Source organism: Cuculus canorus, chromosome 3, assembly GCF_017976375.1.
Source record: "Cuculus canorus isolate bCucCan1 chromosome 3, bCucCan1.pri, whole genome shotgun sequence".
Lineage (NCBI taxonomy): Eukaryota > Metazoa > Chordata > Aves > Cuculiformes > Cuculidae > Cuculus > Cuculus canorus.
Window position 1 is genome coordinate 69,950,743 of NC_071403.1, and position 16,743 is coordinate 69,967,485.

Genomic DNA, 16,743 nt, shown 5'->3' on the forward strand with positions numbered 1-16,743 from the left:
CTGCATGAAGGGCATGAAATGCAAACCAGAAGTAAGGGTTCTGTTAAATAATCCAATTCACACATGCATCTCATGGCTGGATTTATGGGAAGGAATTGGTGGAGTAGCTTGGCCAGGGACTGCTTAAGGCCGAAGGTCGAGTCCAGCCTGAGGTCTGCCTTTTTCAGCTGATCGAAATCCCACTCCGCAGTGTCAGGGTGCAGGTAAACAAGGGCAGGGTGTTATTGGTTGCAAGATGAACTGAGACTGAGTTTGAGGACACTAATATCTCCTTCCAGCCCCGGAGCCTGCAATCACTGTAGCTGAGCATGACACAGACCTTCTTGAAAGCCATTCCTACAGATGTCTCATGATGAGGCAGAGAATAAGACCAAGGCCAGCAGCAGGAAGGACTCACAGTAAGAATCATGCCACTGCCGTCAATGCTGTTTTGAGTCTGGGGAAGATCACAGCATCAAAGTCTTGGCAGGAAAGCTCCCATTCCCATGTCTTTATTCCAAGGTGGGATCATGCCACCTAAACTTGTCCTGGTAGGTATTTCTCTGGGCTACTATAAAAAAATGGATGCCGATGAAGGAATTTCACTTCCTGAATGAGCCCTCTGGCAAGCAACTCATTCCCAATCTCTAATCCTGTTGCAAGGGACTTGCCGTTTCGACAAGACTCACCTCCCAGGGAGACACAGCAGGTTGAAGCGGGGCAGGGCAAGAAACTGGCCCGTCAACAGGGAGAAGACGAGTTGTCTTCCACCCCATAAAGTCTCGGGCACCCACTCCCCAGACCACAGCGTGGTGACAGGAGCTGTACCTTGGAGAAAAACTGGTCCTGGGGTCGACCTGGGCACTGACATGGTGAAGACCACTCTTGTTTGCAACAGCACATCCTCCATTTCCCTTCATGGGGCTTCAGCATGAAGACCTGGCTCAGGCCCTTTTAAACTAGTAACAAATGCACTCCAGCAGTAAACTGCATCTATTTATAGCTAATTATCATAGTTTATGGCAGTGCCTGGCCCATGTCTGTGTCTTGTATCCCGTGCACAGGGCAGTCTGAGCAAGGGGCGGATTGCTTTTCCTCCACTACTGCTGAGGACCCACCCTGCCTGGGTCCCGTCTCCTCCAAGATCTCCGCACTGGGAGGTCTCTCTGTCCCTGTGACACAGCCTGCCTTGCTGTAAATGCTTGCTTCAAGATATACATTAAACGTATATTTAAGAATATTCCCTAGAAAATTGTCCCTTTTTTGAGAAATGTGGCATAATTAAAGAGTGGACTTATTTTCAGCTGAGTGGGAAGGGCAGTGCTGAAGCCAGTATAAAGGCGCAGGCAGGCTCATAGCTGAACTCCTGCTCTGCATCCACTCACCCATCTGGCTGTGGGCATGGGTTTGGCCAGGATGAGTCACACTGACTTAAACAACCCCTGTACTTGTGCATATGGGGGTGGTGGACTAAAAAAATGGAATTCTTGGAGAAAGGAGATTTTTCCAGAAGTTACCACCACAACTTGGATGGGATGAAGAACCCTGCTAGGGTCAAAGCTTAGGAACAAAGCAGTGTCACTGGGTCATGCAGAGCCATGGGATGAATCAGGGATAAAGACAATTATTCAGTTTATGGCAGAGAAAATCCAGAGCAGATGGCACACAAGGTGATGATGTATATAATCTAGGTGTGATAATTGATTAGACCATCAGATAGATGTTGCCAGCGCTGATTTACATGCAGTTTCTCCTTCCTTGGGGAAGAAAAGTGATCTGAATAACCTTTCTCTCAAGACTGTACTTCCTAAGGGCCAAGCAAGCTTGCTAACCAGCAGACTGACGTTCCTTTTCACCCAGCAATGCGAAAACCAGAGATGAGTGGATAAGAGAGAAGAGGGGGAGGTTTAAGTTCAGGGCAGAGGTCATGGGAGCCTTTTATAAGTAAACAGGACTCATTTCAAAAATGATATATGCTGCACTAATAATCTTCCCAGTCTCCCACTCATCACTGCAAACTAATTATGCTTCCTGAAGCCATCAAACTTTCTTTTACATCATGCATGCACTGCACAATGACATGGATATGATCTAGTAGCTTGAAGCTGGGGGCTGGCCCTTGTATTTAGGTTTCTTTTAGCTTTTTTGCTGTAATTTCTCATACAATTACACACTAATGAACTGTGCCCTGGCCTCTGAGGATCTCTGGGTCCCTGCCATATTTCCTTGAAAGAACATAGGGTTAATATGAGGTGAAATCCCATATAAATCTCATATAAGACTTTGTGCAAATGGATCCAGGCTTAAGTTGGTTTTTGTTAGCTGTGCTTGTGAGTCCCTACATGCCAGGAGATGGACCCATTCACTGGGCCATGGCCATCTTCCCTGGGTTGTCATGGTCCCTCCCATAGTTTTGGTCCACAGCTTACAATATCAGGGATTTCTACCTCAAATGTGGAAGGGAAGGCATTAGTGGTAGGATGGTGGAGAGACTGGGACATCAGACACATGGTATGAATGTTGAGGTTGTCCTATGCAGGTACAGGAGTTGAAGTCTATGATCCCTGTGGGTTCTTTCCAACTCAGGACATTCTATGACTATGATTCAGGCTCTTGTGGCCACTTGAGATGTCACGTGGCTTTGGGTGTTGGGTGCTATGAGGCACCTGTTGGGCTTCACCCAGGGTTCAGGATGACTGCTAGGATGCGTGTAGTCTTTAGGATGTTGTGTGCATCCCTCAGTTTCAATGACAACCTACTAAAAGCTGAGTGGCTGCCTAGAAAAGAAGAGGATGGCTAAATTGGAGGTAACACGTTCTCTGAGGGAAGTGGAAGCTGCTGCCATCTAATATACCACAGAATAAGTCCCAAGTGAGGGCTGGCCCCAAGGATGACCCTGCTCAGAGCAGATTTCACGTGTGGTTTTGGGGCTCAGCCCACCCATCTTGCCTATGTCATTGATCAGCACCGCTAGTTCTGTCATCGTGAAACTGTCTCCAGGCAAAGTGATTCAGGGGACAGGTGATAAATCCTTCATTGCTCCAATCCATAACATCAATAGATCAAGCTGGATGAGGCCTTGGGCAGACTGATCTAGTGGGAGGTGTCCCTGCGCATGGCAGTGAGGTTGGAATTAGATGATCTTTAAGGTCTCTTCCAATCTAAACCATTCTATGATTCCATGATTCTGTGATCAATGATGTTTTGAAAACCAGCTTGCCATATAGTAAATAGGAAGCAACAGCTGGGTACAGATGGCTCAATTTCCATCGAACGGCCCTGCGCCCTTTCATGCTTCCAATGCCAAAGACTTTGGAAAACCTACAGGAAACCCTTGATGCAAGGATTTTTGGGTGGCTGCATGTGAAATGGATGCCAGGAATTGCTTTTGCAGGTGCTGGGGGCTGAGGGGTGGCCCTAAACCACATCACTGACTTTGCTGCAAAGTCTGGCTGGAGGAGGGGCAATGTGCACCTACCTGAGTACAGAGAGCATCCTTACTAAGCACAGGGATTTAGCCATTAGTAGAGGTCATTCTAGGGCTGTAACTATAATCCCAACCTCAGATCATTTCCAGAGGAAACGTCTATTTGGAGCAGAATATAGACATATGGAAATCAGGCATATGGAGGCACGGATGAGGCTAGTTTCCTTTGTGGTGGGCAACAAGGAGCTGACATGGGAGTCTCTGGAGTTGCATGCACTGACTCCACTACTACCATCTCTTCCAGGGAGAAAGCTGGAGCTGAGCGCAGGTGAGGTTAATTCATATGTTTTGTTTGGGAGAAATTATCCCTTTAAAGTCAAACCCCAAGCCTTGTTAATAGGAACAGACTGAAGGCACAAAGAACTGGAGTATGAATTGCATGAGTTCAGAGACCAAAGAAGCAAACATCTTTGTAGGGTTTAACCATACAAAAACAGGTGGGTCAGACACATTAAACTGTTTATCCAAATATCAGTCCTAGTGGGTTAGGTAAATGTTCTCAGCATCTCTGCTACAATGTCCAGAAGGTGATGCCTAGAGAATACTACAAGTATAAGGTGTATCTAAAATATCCTTCTTCAAGGTTCTCTTTCAAACTCAACTGTGCTTCGAGGTATTCCTGAATTTGTTTGAGGTTTCTGTCTGCTCATTTACCAATACTGAATTCCACCGTCACAGAATAATCTGATGTCCCATCAACATCTGTCAGCTTTTAGCAGCAACAATATCTTGCAGCAAGGAGTTCCACAATTCTGGTAACCGAATCAGATTTTAAGCACTTTCCGAATTGAATTTGGCTTCGGTGGAAACCAGTGTCATTTCTCTTATTCTGACCTTATTCTAACAGCTCCAAGAGTTTAATGTCTAGGATATTTTCCAGATAGCTTAAACACCAGCTTAAAGGACTGGCTTGATGTTTTCCTCCTTTAGAATATGTTGCAGTTGGATGTCGTACTCGATGCAGGTGATTTCTGGCTGGCTTTCTCCATAGACCAGCAGATTTCCATGGGATGAAGTCAATTTGCCCCTCAGAGTGGCTTCCACTTTCCACACGTAACACCTGCTTTGACTTTTGAAAATTGCTCCAATATGCTGAATCTGAACAGACTCCAAGAGGTCCCCATTCCCATATTTGAATAAGCTCCTTCAAGGCTCTGCTGTGACGTTTCTGGATAAGTAGTTCACATCTATTTCAGGTAGTTGTGTGGCGGGTATTCAGAAAACTATCTGGAAAAGTTCATTTAAAATAAACCCTACCAGTTGTAGCCCCCATAAGTGACACTTATTCCCAGCCTGGTGACTGGTATCAGTTTATTAGTACAGAGCACAGCAGCAGTTTAAAATCATGGAATAATTCAGACTGAAAGGAACTTCTGGACCTCATCTCATCCTATGGCCTGTTCAGCTCAGATATAATTAAATCAGATCACCCAGGATCATGTCCAGTTGATCCTTGAGTATGTTCAAGGATGAAGATCCCACAACCTCTCTGGGACACCACCAAGGGACTTGTTTCTACTCTCTTTCCAGAAGCTACTGTCCTGTAGCAAAACCAGCTGCAGTTTCCTCTCAGAAGCTGGCATGGCAGCACCAACCTGCCAGCCTGGGGCAGGGGTTGGCAGAAGAGTGCACTTGTGTCCTCTCCTTTGGGAGAGGTTTTGCTAGTGGTGTCCACACTGTGGGTGTTTCAGCTTAGCAACTTATCCTGTGTGGGTGTGCATGGTGTGAGATGATAGCCCTGGAGCTGTGAATGTTATTTACAACATTCTTAGCCCTTCACTGGGTCTGAAATGGCCTGGAGAGACCTTTAAGGACCCACTTTGAGTCACTTCTCAGTCTTACTAACACCTAACATGAAAACAACAACCTACTGTAACACTTGCCTTCCCTTTTTGGTCTAGGCACGGTGTGGAGATGGACAGGGAGATGTGGTGAATGCATGCAGCCCTTCAGCCATGGTACACCTAGATTTGCATGGGCATTGTCATGACCTTCCTAGGCTTGGGCTTTGGAATCTTGTGCCTTGCTTCATCTAAATCACATGGAGGGCTCATCTGGCACTGTGACAGACTTCTGCAATTACTTCATCTCCCAGAGATGAGCTCAAGCCACACCAGGCACCTTGACGTGGTGTGAGTCTGCCTCCAGGAACTACCATGGCCATGACTGGAACCGTAGGTGTTAAGAGCAGCTTGAAGTTTAGCCAGATTTGGAAATGAGTTAAATGAATAATGAGTCTGCACAGGAGCACTAGAAGGATAAAATAGAGCCTTGCACTCACACCCATCCTGGTTTTTGCACTAGCAACTCAAGGTGGAAAATGAGCAGCAGAGCAGGACAGATCCCTCCAGTCTCTGGAGCATCTCACATTGGAGTCAAATCCCAAGGTGCTTTTATTCTCCATGAAAAAGGAAACATCCCTTAATTTTAGGCAGGCAGGAACCCTGAGGCTGGACAACCTGGCCCAGAGCTCTTTCCCAACAAGAGAGATTTCTAAGGGCTATGAGAAAGGAAGGAGTGTGAGTTGCACATGTTGGATGGAAGCCACCAACCTCCAGCCAAAGGACACTTTCTGCTCTACTGATCTGTTCCCTTTTTTCACTCATTAATGCTTCTTCTATGCTCGACAGTTGTGATTTGAATAATTTGGAATGATTAATGTTTACATAGCAACATTTGGAGGAAATGAAACCACACGACAGCCAACAGCCAACTTAAAGCTCTGAAATGCTGTTTTGTTGAGTTTCCAAAAGAAAAGGGTTTACACAACCATGCAGACCTATGCCTCTTGCTTGTCTGCATGTTAGTCACCTTGAAATACATGACAAATCACACCCACATCTGATCTAGGGGTACAGGTCTCAAAGGTATTTGGTTCTTGCAGGCTTTTAGTAGAACTGGTTGCTGGCTGGAGGACAGGAGATGAATTACTGTTAGAACTGCAGGAGTGGCAGTGCGTCGGACTGGTTTATATCCACTAGAGTAGAGACACAGCAGCCATGCACTGCCTCTGCCCTCTTACTTAGCACCTGCATATCTCCAAACAAGGCCAGAATATGGTGTATCCATAGCCAGAGAGCCGAGGATAGGTAGGAGACAGGGGTATGGAGGAGCGAAAGGAGTGGAAGGATTTAGGAAGAGAAAAGAGGGTTATGGGGTTATCTGAGAGTCTTGTGCCAAGTGGGTTAAAGAAGCCTAGGAGCTGTTGGACACAAACCTATACACTGTAAAGATTCATCCTTTGCGTGGAGCTTCTCTGCCTTTTTTCCTGATCAAAGATCTTTTTTCAAAGGCTGCTGGGGATGTAGAAACTCTTTTTACTGAATCCTCTGCCTTTCTTCATCTCTGCAGACAGAGAGGCCTTGTCTGACCTTTCCCTGGAAATGGATGTCCTGCCCCCTTCTTCAAAGGTGCTGGTGGCAACTGTGATCCTTGAAAAGCCAGAAAGATTCCTCCTCCCTGGTCTATTTCACCAGCCACCTCTGCTTTTTATGTGTCTCCTTAGGGCTCAACAGTTTGCCTGAGCCTACTCAGATGACCCCAGGACTGTCCTGATACCTCTAAATAACAGTTGCTGGAAGATATCTGAATGCAGGGGGATATCTGAATGACTTCAGTAGAGCTTTTGAGCTCTTCCAGTTAACAGTGGAGCTCTGAATGCAGCAACACTGGTGAGTCATGGGATTCCCCAGCACAGAAGGGTAGGTATGGGACTAGCATGAAGCTTCAGAGATCCTTTCATGCTTCAGTCCCTGCAGTGTTTGCCCAACTCTTCCAGATCGAGCCTGCTTCCCTGCCACTGGCATTCACCAGAGGGCATTTCCCACCACTCTCCTTCTCTTGTAAGCCCCAAGTAACCAGGAAAAGATTTATCAGAAAGTGAAATAATCAAATTCCAAAGCCATCCTCCAAAGCTGATATTTTATCTCAGGATAAGAGCAACTCCTGAGCCTCCTTGATGCCTGCTGGGAGTCTGAGCCAAGTAGTGACATTATTCAGGAGATGCTCTGATCTCCAGCAGTGAGCTGAGGATAAAACCCTAGGAAGACAAAAGCAACCTTCCTGTATGTATTTTTTTCTTTTTTGACAGTGTGTGCATGGGCACAGTAGTTTCTATGTGTAGGGATTTCTAAACGAACACAGGTTTGGATTTCCTTGCTGGTTGATTTTGTGTGTTTACCCCTGAAAAGGCTAAAATGTAGTCTGGAAACTTAGGCAAATTTGAGTGTAGATAGCGACCGCACACACCCCAGGTGCTTTCTCAGTGTTTCTGTGGATGACTGGGAAGAGCCAGGCTTTTCTGCCTTTTCAATTCCTGCCAGCATACAATTTCACCAAGGAAATACGGATGCATGCCCTCCTGGCATTAATAACCAGTTTACTGAGACAAATGATACCAACCTCTCTGCGTTCACGGCTCAGTGAACGCTGACGCTTGGCTCTCGGGTGCTCTCAGCTCTGCTCTGCATGGGACACAGACAAAGATGAAGAGCTGCTCCTGAGGGAAAATTCTGTCCCCTGGAGACACCCATTTCCTCTGTTTTCCAAGGTCTCTGTCCTTGCATGACTTCTAGGCGCTGTGATACACGTCTCTGCCTCCCCCCATCTGCCACCCTGCTTCCTGGCTGGACTGTGGGCTCCCTCAGGATGTGTTTGCACAGCTCCTTGTGCAGGAGAGGGTGTATCAGTTCCAAGAGGGACTGTCAGGATCCAGGTGGTACAAGCAGGAGTGGACACAACAAATATCTCCAGGGGTCACAGTATGACCTCTCAAGCTCATGCTGGCCGAAGAGATGCTTTGTGGGGCGTGCTCATGAACACAGCCCTTCTGCAGGCCAGCCCTTGAGTGTTTCCCCTGTATCCTCACCTCTGGGGTTAGGGACACTAGGGAGGACGTCCCAGGCTAGTCTTTAACATCCATTTATGGCCCTGCTGCCCACAACTATTTCTCACTCTTTTTGCAACATCCTCATACTTTTTGATGCTCACTGTGCCAAGACCTAATTCGTGTTACCCGATTCGAACCGATTCCCTGATGGTTTCATGACTTGTTCCCTAGGACTTGGTGAAAGACAGGTCTACGGTTATCATATCCACCTCGTTCATGCCCACTGGATACCACCAGGGGTGTCTTGGGCCAGGAGATGGGTCCAGTTCACTGGTATGGATGTTGTTAGTCTCAACTGTGTCTACTGCTGGATAAATACGCTGATGGAAAAGCACTTGAGAAACATTCGTGGGAATGTGATGTCTCTGAGATTCACTGCTCTGTGAAATCTGGCAGGGATCATGAGCTTCCAAGGCTGTTTGGAGGGAAGAAGGGGTGGACAACAAACAGGGATGCACAACTGGCGTAATTTGTAAGTGTTGTAGGAAAAAAAACACTCTAGAAACAGCTTGTGCATCAACAGTCAGAACTGATACCAGACGAGAGAGGATCAAGACAAACAGGGAAATTTTATGAGGCATAATTAATCAGATCCACCAAATAAGATACAGCTCTGCCTCTGAGGAAACTGGAGAAGCAGAAAGGCAGAAAATGATGCTGAGCATCTCTCTCTCCCCACACCCAACATGCAAATCCATCCTGAGCAATTTCTGGAGCAGCAGAAGGTCAGTAATTGATTTGGAGACCTGAGTTTCTGACTACATCACAATGCAGATGTGCCTCCCAGCCCGGCTGGCAGCCACGCAGCTCCCACTGCAGCAAATGAGCTCGGAATACAAAGAGAGAAGGGAAGGAGAAGCAACACACTCTTTCCCTTGACAAGCAAGCAATGGGGAGACAAAACCCCTTTCCATGCCAAATTAAGCCAGTTTCATCTTGAGTTGCAACCCCCTCCCTGTCTTCCTTTGCTCTCAGAGCAAAACAACTGATTGAGGTTGCCTTGCTGGAGTGAAACGTTGCTGGAGGAGGAGGAGGGGATCATCTAGGGTTGTTTTTTGCTTGAGCTGGAAGCTGCTGCCTTGAAAATTACATTGCAGCTTCAACAGCCAGAGCAGCTCTAGTCCTCCCCACCTCTCACACCTCAGTCTTTTGGGAAGGACCGAGAGTGTGATGAACCTCATCCCACGGCTGAAACCATGACGGTGCAGAGGGGAACAGCATCTCCTGGCCATGGAGGATGAGTGCTGGCACAAGCACGTGTAGCAGAGAGATTTGAGAGCCCTCAAAAACCTCCTGACTCCTGGGCTAATGCATTCTTCCCCTACAGAGCCCAGGGCATCTGGAGATTCGAGGGGATAAGAGAAATTTGTGGAAGGTTAATCTATCCTCAGTGATTGAACACAGTCTTGCTCAGGAAAATCTTAGACTGGTGACAGAAGCTCAAAAGTGGGGGCTAGGATGAAGATGCACCCTCAAAATGAGATCCCAAGGTGGGAAGGCCACCTTCATCCTTTTCCACTGAAATCCTGTTCTTACTTGGTCCTCACCATGATAAGGAGAGACGCTGTCGTTGCACAGACTGATGGGCCAGTAAAGGCTCTTGGGGTGACGACAACCATCCTTCAGGACCTGGATGGAGAACCACAGCTTTGTGTAGTGAATCTTGCAGGTCCAAACCAGCTACACCTCTGGTTTAAGGGCTTTGGTACCTGAACACCACAACCTCAGAGTATAAAGCAGCTGCCCAGAGAAGGGAGATTTTGCAGTGATTTTAAAAAGTTCATAGGTCCTCTAAGTTCAGGTGGGTAGGTTTTAAGACTAGCCTGCATGCTTACGAGCTTTGGATTTTACAGCAGTGGAGCTGGATGATCTCAAGACTCATTTTGAAAAACCTAGGGAAAAAAAGGAAAACATTGTTTTATGGAGCCCAGAAGAACTCTGAAAGTGATACAATGTGTGAGTGTTGCACAGTGGCTTTGGTTTGGAGCCTTTGGCTACTTAGGTACCAAAGGGTTGTGCTTCATCTCCTGTCCCCAAGGATGGCCAGAAGAGCTCTTCTCTACCTTCCAACCTGCCTGCAGTGGCAAGGTCTGCCAGAGGCAGTCTCCTGTCCCTGTGCATTTGTTGCAGTCACAGGAGCACCATGCAGGCAAGGCCAATGTGACTGGAGGTCGTAGCACAGTGACAGGGCGGTAATTGCAGACCGGCCCATCTGACAACCCATAGGGTGACAACAGTGGTTGGACTTGATGATCTTAAAGGTCTTTTCCAACCTTAATGATTCTATGATTCTATGAATGACCCCAGGGTTGGTTTGGAACCCTACTCCAGAGCATCAGCATGTTCAGCTCTGGAGCTCAGCTCTGCCCCTTGGCATTTTTCTAGGAAATATCCTGAAAATGGAGATTAAAATGAGGGTTGCAGCAAGTACAGTAGCAGCCCTGCACCCCCCCACACATTGTACTCATGCAACTGTACAATGAGGCTCACACATCTGCACAATGACACACACGTGTGCTGCTGGACACTTATCCACATGGATGCACACATACAGTGGTGCACATAGACATCTATGTAAGCATTGTGCACATGCTTCATGCTCTTCACATCCTCTTGTGCTGGTCAATGAGAAGCTTGACCTGAGCCGGCAGTGCATGCTCACAGCCCAGAAGGCAAATTGTATCCTGGGGTGCATCAAAAGAAGCGTGGCCAGCAGGTCGAGGGAAGTGATTCTGCCCTGCTATTCCTCTCTTGGGAGACCTCATCTGGAATACTGTGTCCAGTTCTGGAATCCTCAATGTAAGAAGGATGTGGAACTGTTGGAACAGATCCAGAGGAGGGCTATGAAGATAATCGGAGGGCTGGAGCACCTTCCCTACGAGGACAAGCTGAGAGAGTTCAGGTTGTTCAGCCTGGAGAAGAGAACGCTCAGAGAAGATCTTATAGCGACCTTCCAGCACCTGAAGGGGGCCTATGGGAAAGCTGGAGAGGGGCTATGTGTAAAGGCTTGAGGGGACAGGACCAAGGGGAACGGGTATAAACTGTAGAGGGGCAGATTTACACTAGACATTAGGAAGAATTTCTTCACTATGAGGGTGGTGAGGCACTGGCACAGGTTGCCCAGGGAGGTTGTGGATACCCCATCCCTGGAGATGTTCAAGGCCAGGTTGGATGGGGCCTTGGGCAGCCTGATCTAGTGGGATGTCCCTGCCTATGGCAGGGAGGTTGGAACTAGATGGTCTTAAAGGTCCCTTCCAACCCTAACTATTCTATGTTTCTACACTTACTGCATGTAAACTGTTTGCACATGTACGCTGCTGTGTTCAACACACAGCGACACATATGTGCACAAGCAGTGTGGTACACTGTTTAATGTCACTTTGTTATTTTCACCTGGAGTCCTGTGTTCAGTTCTGGAGTTCTCAGCACAGGAAAGACATGGATCTGTTAGAGTGAGTCAAAGGAGGTCACAAAGATGATAAGAGGGTTGGAGCACCTCCCATACAAGGACAGGCTGAGAGAGTTGGGGTTGTAAAGCCTTGAGAAGAGAAAGCTTGGGGAAGACCGTCTAGCAGCCTGCCAGTACTGCAAGGGGCTACGGGAAATCTGGGGAAGGGCTTTTTATCAGGGAGTGCAGGGATAGGATGCGGGGTGCAGGGACTGATTCATGGACTCCATGGTGGGGTTTGGCCAAAGACCTTTTGTTGCAAGTACCAGCATTATATACCTTCGCTGCCTTTCACGTGCCCGTCCACATACCCCCAAGCTACTCGCTGATGGGTTAAAGCTTTAGTTCCATGTGCCTCAAGCTTGCTGCTAATTGGTGCTTTCTGTTTCCTTCTTTGGTCTGCCAGACCCTGCCTCCTCACTCCTCGCTGCTCAAGGACATGTTGAACAATTCAAGGTCATCACCCACAGCGGGGGAATGATTTTAAGCTGAAAAAGGGGAGATTTAAATGAGATACTAGGAAGAAATATTTTACTGTGAGGGTAGTGAGGCTCTGGCACAGGCTGCTCAGAGAAATTGTGGATGCCTCATCCTTGAGGGTGTTCAAGGTCAGGCTGGATGGGTCTTTGAGCAACCTGATCCAGTGGAGGGTGTCCCTGCCCATGGCGGGGCTCTTGGAATTGAAGGATCTTTAAGGTCCCTTCCAACCCAAACCATTCCATGATTCTATGATTTTATGTTATGTTTTGAACAAGTTACCTGTATACACACGTGTGTTCTCATGCACACACCTGTAGTACACCCGTCCACACACTGTGCCACATGCAGACGCATGCACCATGGTTCACATTGTGGTACACACACTCATGCCTAGCAGATACATCATGGTCCTGGAAGGTGACCTCCAGCCAGAGATCTCCTTTAATATCTGAGGCTAATTAATGGGGTTTTTTTTGTAGCCATGCTAATAAATTATAATCCCTTTATGAGAGTGCATCGGGCCCTCAAAACCCCAAGGTCTTTGAGGTGTGAGTGCCTTTCTGAATGCTTGATGTCAGCTCTGACCCCTTGTACTTCACTGTGAGCATCCTCACCTGGGTTGGCAAAGGCAGCCATGCTCTCAAAGAAACCAGCATCACATCTGGCTTTAGTGGGGAGGCTTTCCTGGTGCCCTCAGAGTTTAATAAAAAGCAGTGACTCAGAGGAAGGGAAATCTAGCACAGACATGACCCCATTCTTCCTGGTCCGGGTAAACAATGGCATCCTGGACATGTCAAGGTGAGAAATGTGCTCATGAACATATAACCTGGGATTTAGATAAAATCTTAGGAGGGACACTTTCAGGTAGGGAGGAGTGTAAATGTCTGCATTGCAGGGGAACAAGAAGGCCAAAATTTGCTGGCCAGGTCTGAGCCAGAGCCATGGACACAACAGCATTTCCTGTCACAGGGACATTTCCTCCTTATTTCCCAAAATATCCAACACCAGCAAATTTTGGCCTATCCCTCTGGCACAGACACTGGACAGATGGTCGCAGGAGATAGCTCAGGTATGAAGGCAGCTCTTCCATGCCCAAACCCCTCCCTTTTCCCTCTGCTTCCAGGCAAGAAAGGGGATGGTTAGCACAAAATCCATGGCAACCCTCGGAGCCAGCTCCTCACTCCCTCCCCTCCTCCGTGCCTTTGTCTGCTGCTGGCACACCCCTCAAGCTCTCACTTTTTGCTCCTCTCCCGTATTTCAGAGGAAGGAGCTTTGCTCTTCTCTCCCCTCCCTGGGCAGTGCTGCTTGGGGACAGAAAAAGCAGATTTTAGCTCCTGCAAGGGACTTACTTGTAAGAGACACCTTTGCACCTTTTCCTAGATCACCAGCATTACAAAACCCACCAGTGTTGTGCATAGATGCATGCTGGGAGCAAGCAGCAAGCTTGCATGGATGTGTGAGAGCTGGTGTGTGTGCAAGCTTGGAAAAATGAACCAGCAAAACTGGGGAACCTCTCTGTAAGAAGCCAGGCAAGGACATACGCTATCAGGATTCATGGCTTGTTCTGAAGCTGGGTAAATAACCTGGACTGCCAACCCTAAGCTGATTATTTCCACCTGCAAACAGACCAGTGGAAATAAATCAGACTGTAACTGCAAAAATCCTCTCACCAGCAATCCAGTAATTAAAAATCAAGGTGCTCTCCTTTAAAAAGAACCTACAATAATACACATAGTCGCTTATGAGGTGATAGGCACTCCCTGTCAGTGAAGCAGCATGCTCTCCCTTTTGGGACCCACAAAGGGGAACAGTAAGTGTTCACGCTCAGCCTGCTCTTTGCAAGCAACCCTGCTAAAACAAGCCTTGAGTCCACAACTTGCACACAAGGTGAGAGCTCTGTAAGTGCAGCCTGCAGAGGACAAACCAGTAGGAACAGGGAAATTTGCCATCTTTCCAAGCAAAAGCAGGCCAGAGGGAAATCCAAAAAACCCCTGTCTGAATCCCCTCCTGCTGAGCCAATCCAGATATGAAGTTCATTTTGCCTTTTTAAAGAGCAGTCCTTGAATCAACCCTCTTCTCTGCCCAGACAGCTTCCTCCACGGAAACAACCTCCTCTGAAATACATGAAACCCCTCCAGTACCTGGATACGATGAATTGAATCTTTGCATCTCAGGAATAGTGTCAGCACTGTGCTGTTGCCAGAGACTCCTGACTTTCCTCCCCCCCCTTTAACAATCACCCTGGGAGACTGGGATGAACCCCCAAGGAATCCTGTGCTGGCAAGAGCCCCCCAGCGCCTGGCCAAGCAGCCCAACATCTCTGTGGCTGGTGGCAGACAACCATGGCAGCAGGAGCACCATCTCTTCTGCATCCTCTTGAGTGGAGGCTTTGTGTTCAAGACCCTGAGTGCAGCCCTAGCATGGAAAAGAGGTGACTTTGCAGCATGGGTTGGGTCAGGACATTCCTGCACCCGCAGGAGGAGCTCAGATGCCTGGCACGATGCACTCCACATCTCAGTATGCGAGCAGTCTTGCTGAAGCCGGTAATGCTGCTTCTGCCTGAAGATAAGCATGTGCTTGCAGCCTGCGCTGGCTGGAGCCCAGCACCAGCACAAAGAGGGCTTTGTATGAGCGGGATGCAGAAGGCGATGGGGCAGAGCTGCTCTCCGAGGAAACTGGAGGCCGGTAGACAAAACAGGTCCCTGGGGAGAAGATAAAAGGGGACCTTTCTTTCTTTGCTTTTCACAGAAATGGAGGAGAGCGGCACATCGTAATTAATAAGCCGCAGGTGATTAAACCCCTGCAGCCGCTGAGCAGTGAAAGGAAAACAAAGAGGCACAGGGGTGGGGTGGGGGGAGAGACAGGACTAAACACTCTCGACAGGGCATTGCTAGGAAAGAAAGGCAAGCTAAGCTTGAAGGAGTGGGAGACTGAGCCACCATGGCACCTCTCAGATCTGCCAGGCTTGAACTCACCAAAAGCCTTATTTCCTATGGGCTGTCATGCGGGCAGCTAGGCTTGAAATAGGCTCTCCCACCAGTTAGAGCAAGGGAAGAGGAGGACGGTGTGATATCAGGGGAAAAACATGTCACTGTGCTCTTTGCAGGAGCTGAGTCCTTAGGCAGGCTGGGCTGGATGTCTGGACAAGCCAAGGAAACACAGGCTAGTCTGGTGCTTGAGGAGGGATCATCTGCAAATCCCACTCATCACAAGCATCGGCTGAAGCACTCTAGCTGAACCTTTGGGGAATGCAAAACCTTGGATTCAGGGTCTGTAACTGCATCTCTGGAGTAAGTAAAACAGGTCCAGAACTATCCTCTGGTCCCAGGAACCAAGAGGCATGATATGGATGTCATTGTATGACATCCATGCCTGTAGCTAAACTTTCCTTTCTCCCAGCTGGGGGAAGTTGCTACTGGAGATCAGCCCATGCTACCCTCAGTTTCTGGGTGTGGTTTGGGAAAACACTGCTGGTACATGCCAGGGAGCATGGGGCTGGCTGTGGGACTCAGCCTCAGCTGTATTTTCTTTGCTAGTTAAGATACAGTGTATAGCTCCCCTTGTAGCATAAGCTGGTGCTGAGAAGTTGAGGGTTCCTGTCGCTGTCCCATCCTTCCTACCCAGCTCCTGTGTATTGGCACACACATTTGTGCAGCCATGTGGGGAGCTGGAACGATGAGCCTATTTAGGTTTTAACTAATGTAGCTTAACCACGTGGAAAATACAAGGCACAAAGTCAATCCTGTCCTGCCAAGTTTGCGTTATCACATGGGAAAGAGGGAAAAAAGTGGGGAGAGTGGTTAGCAGGCAGGTAGGTTGGTATATGGAAGGGGTGCAGGCCAGTTCTAGTGAGAGCAAGACAGGCCCTTTTCTAACTCAGTTTTCTAGGAAAAAAAATCTTCCACCATCAGGGTCTGTTGTCTGTCTTTACATACCAACCTTGCCTTCCTCTTGCTAGCTTTCAAGCTCATCAGCTGACCAAGTCTGTCATAGAATCATAGAATTATAGAATCATAGAATGGTTTGTGTTGGAAGAGACCTTAAAGATCATCCAGTTCCAAACCCCCTGCCATGGGCAGGAACACCTTCCTGCAGGAACAACCTGTACCAATGCCTCACCACCCTCAGAGGAAAAAAATTCTTCCTAATATCTAATCTAAATCTCCCCTTTCTCAGCTTAAAATCATTCTCCTTCATCCTGTCACTGCACCCCTTGAGAAACAGTCCCTCCGCACCTTTCCTCTAGGCGCCCGTGTAGGTCGATGTCCATCAATGTGCTTGTAACTGTAGAGGAGCAGAGAGCCGTTGTGGTCAGGGGTGGCAGCTTCATCTCTTGTAGCTGGGAGATGACTGGCCTTGCAGCTGAGGAGAGTCTTGAGAAGACAAGCTGTAGATTGAGGACTCTAGACCTCAGGAGAGTTGACATCAACTTATTTGGGGAACTAGGAGGTTGCTATGAGG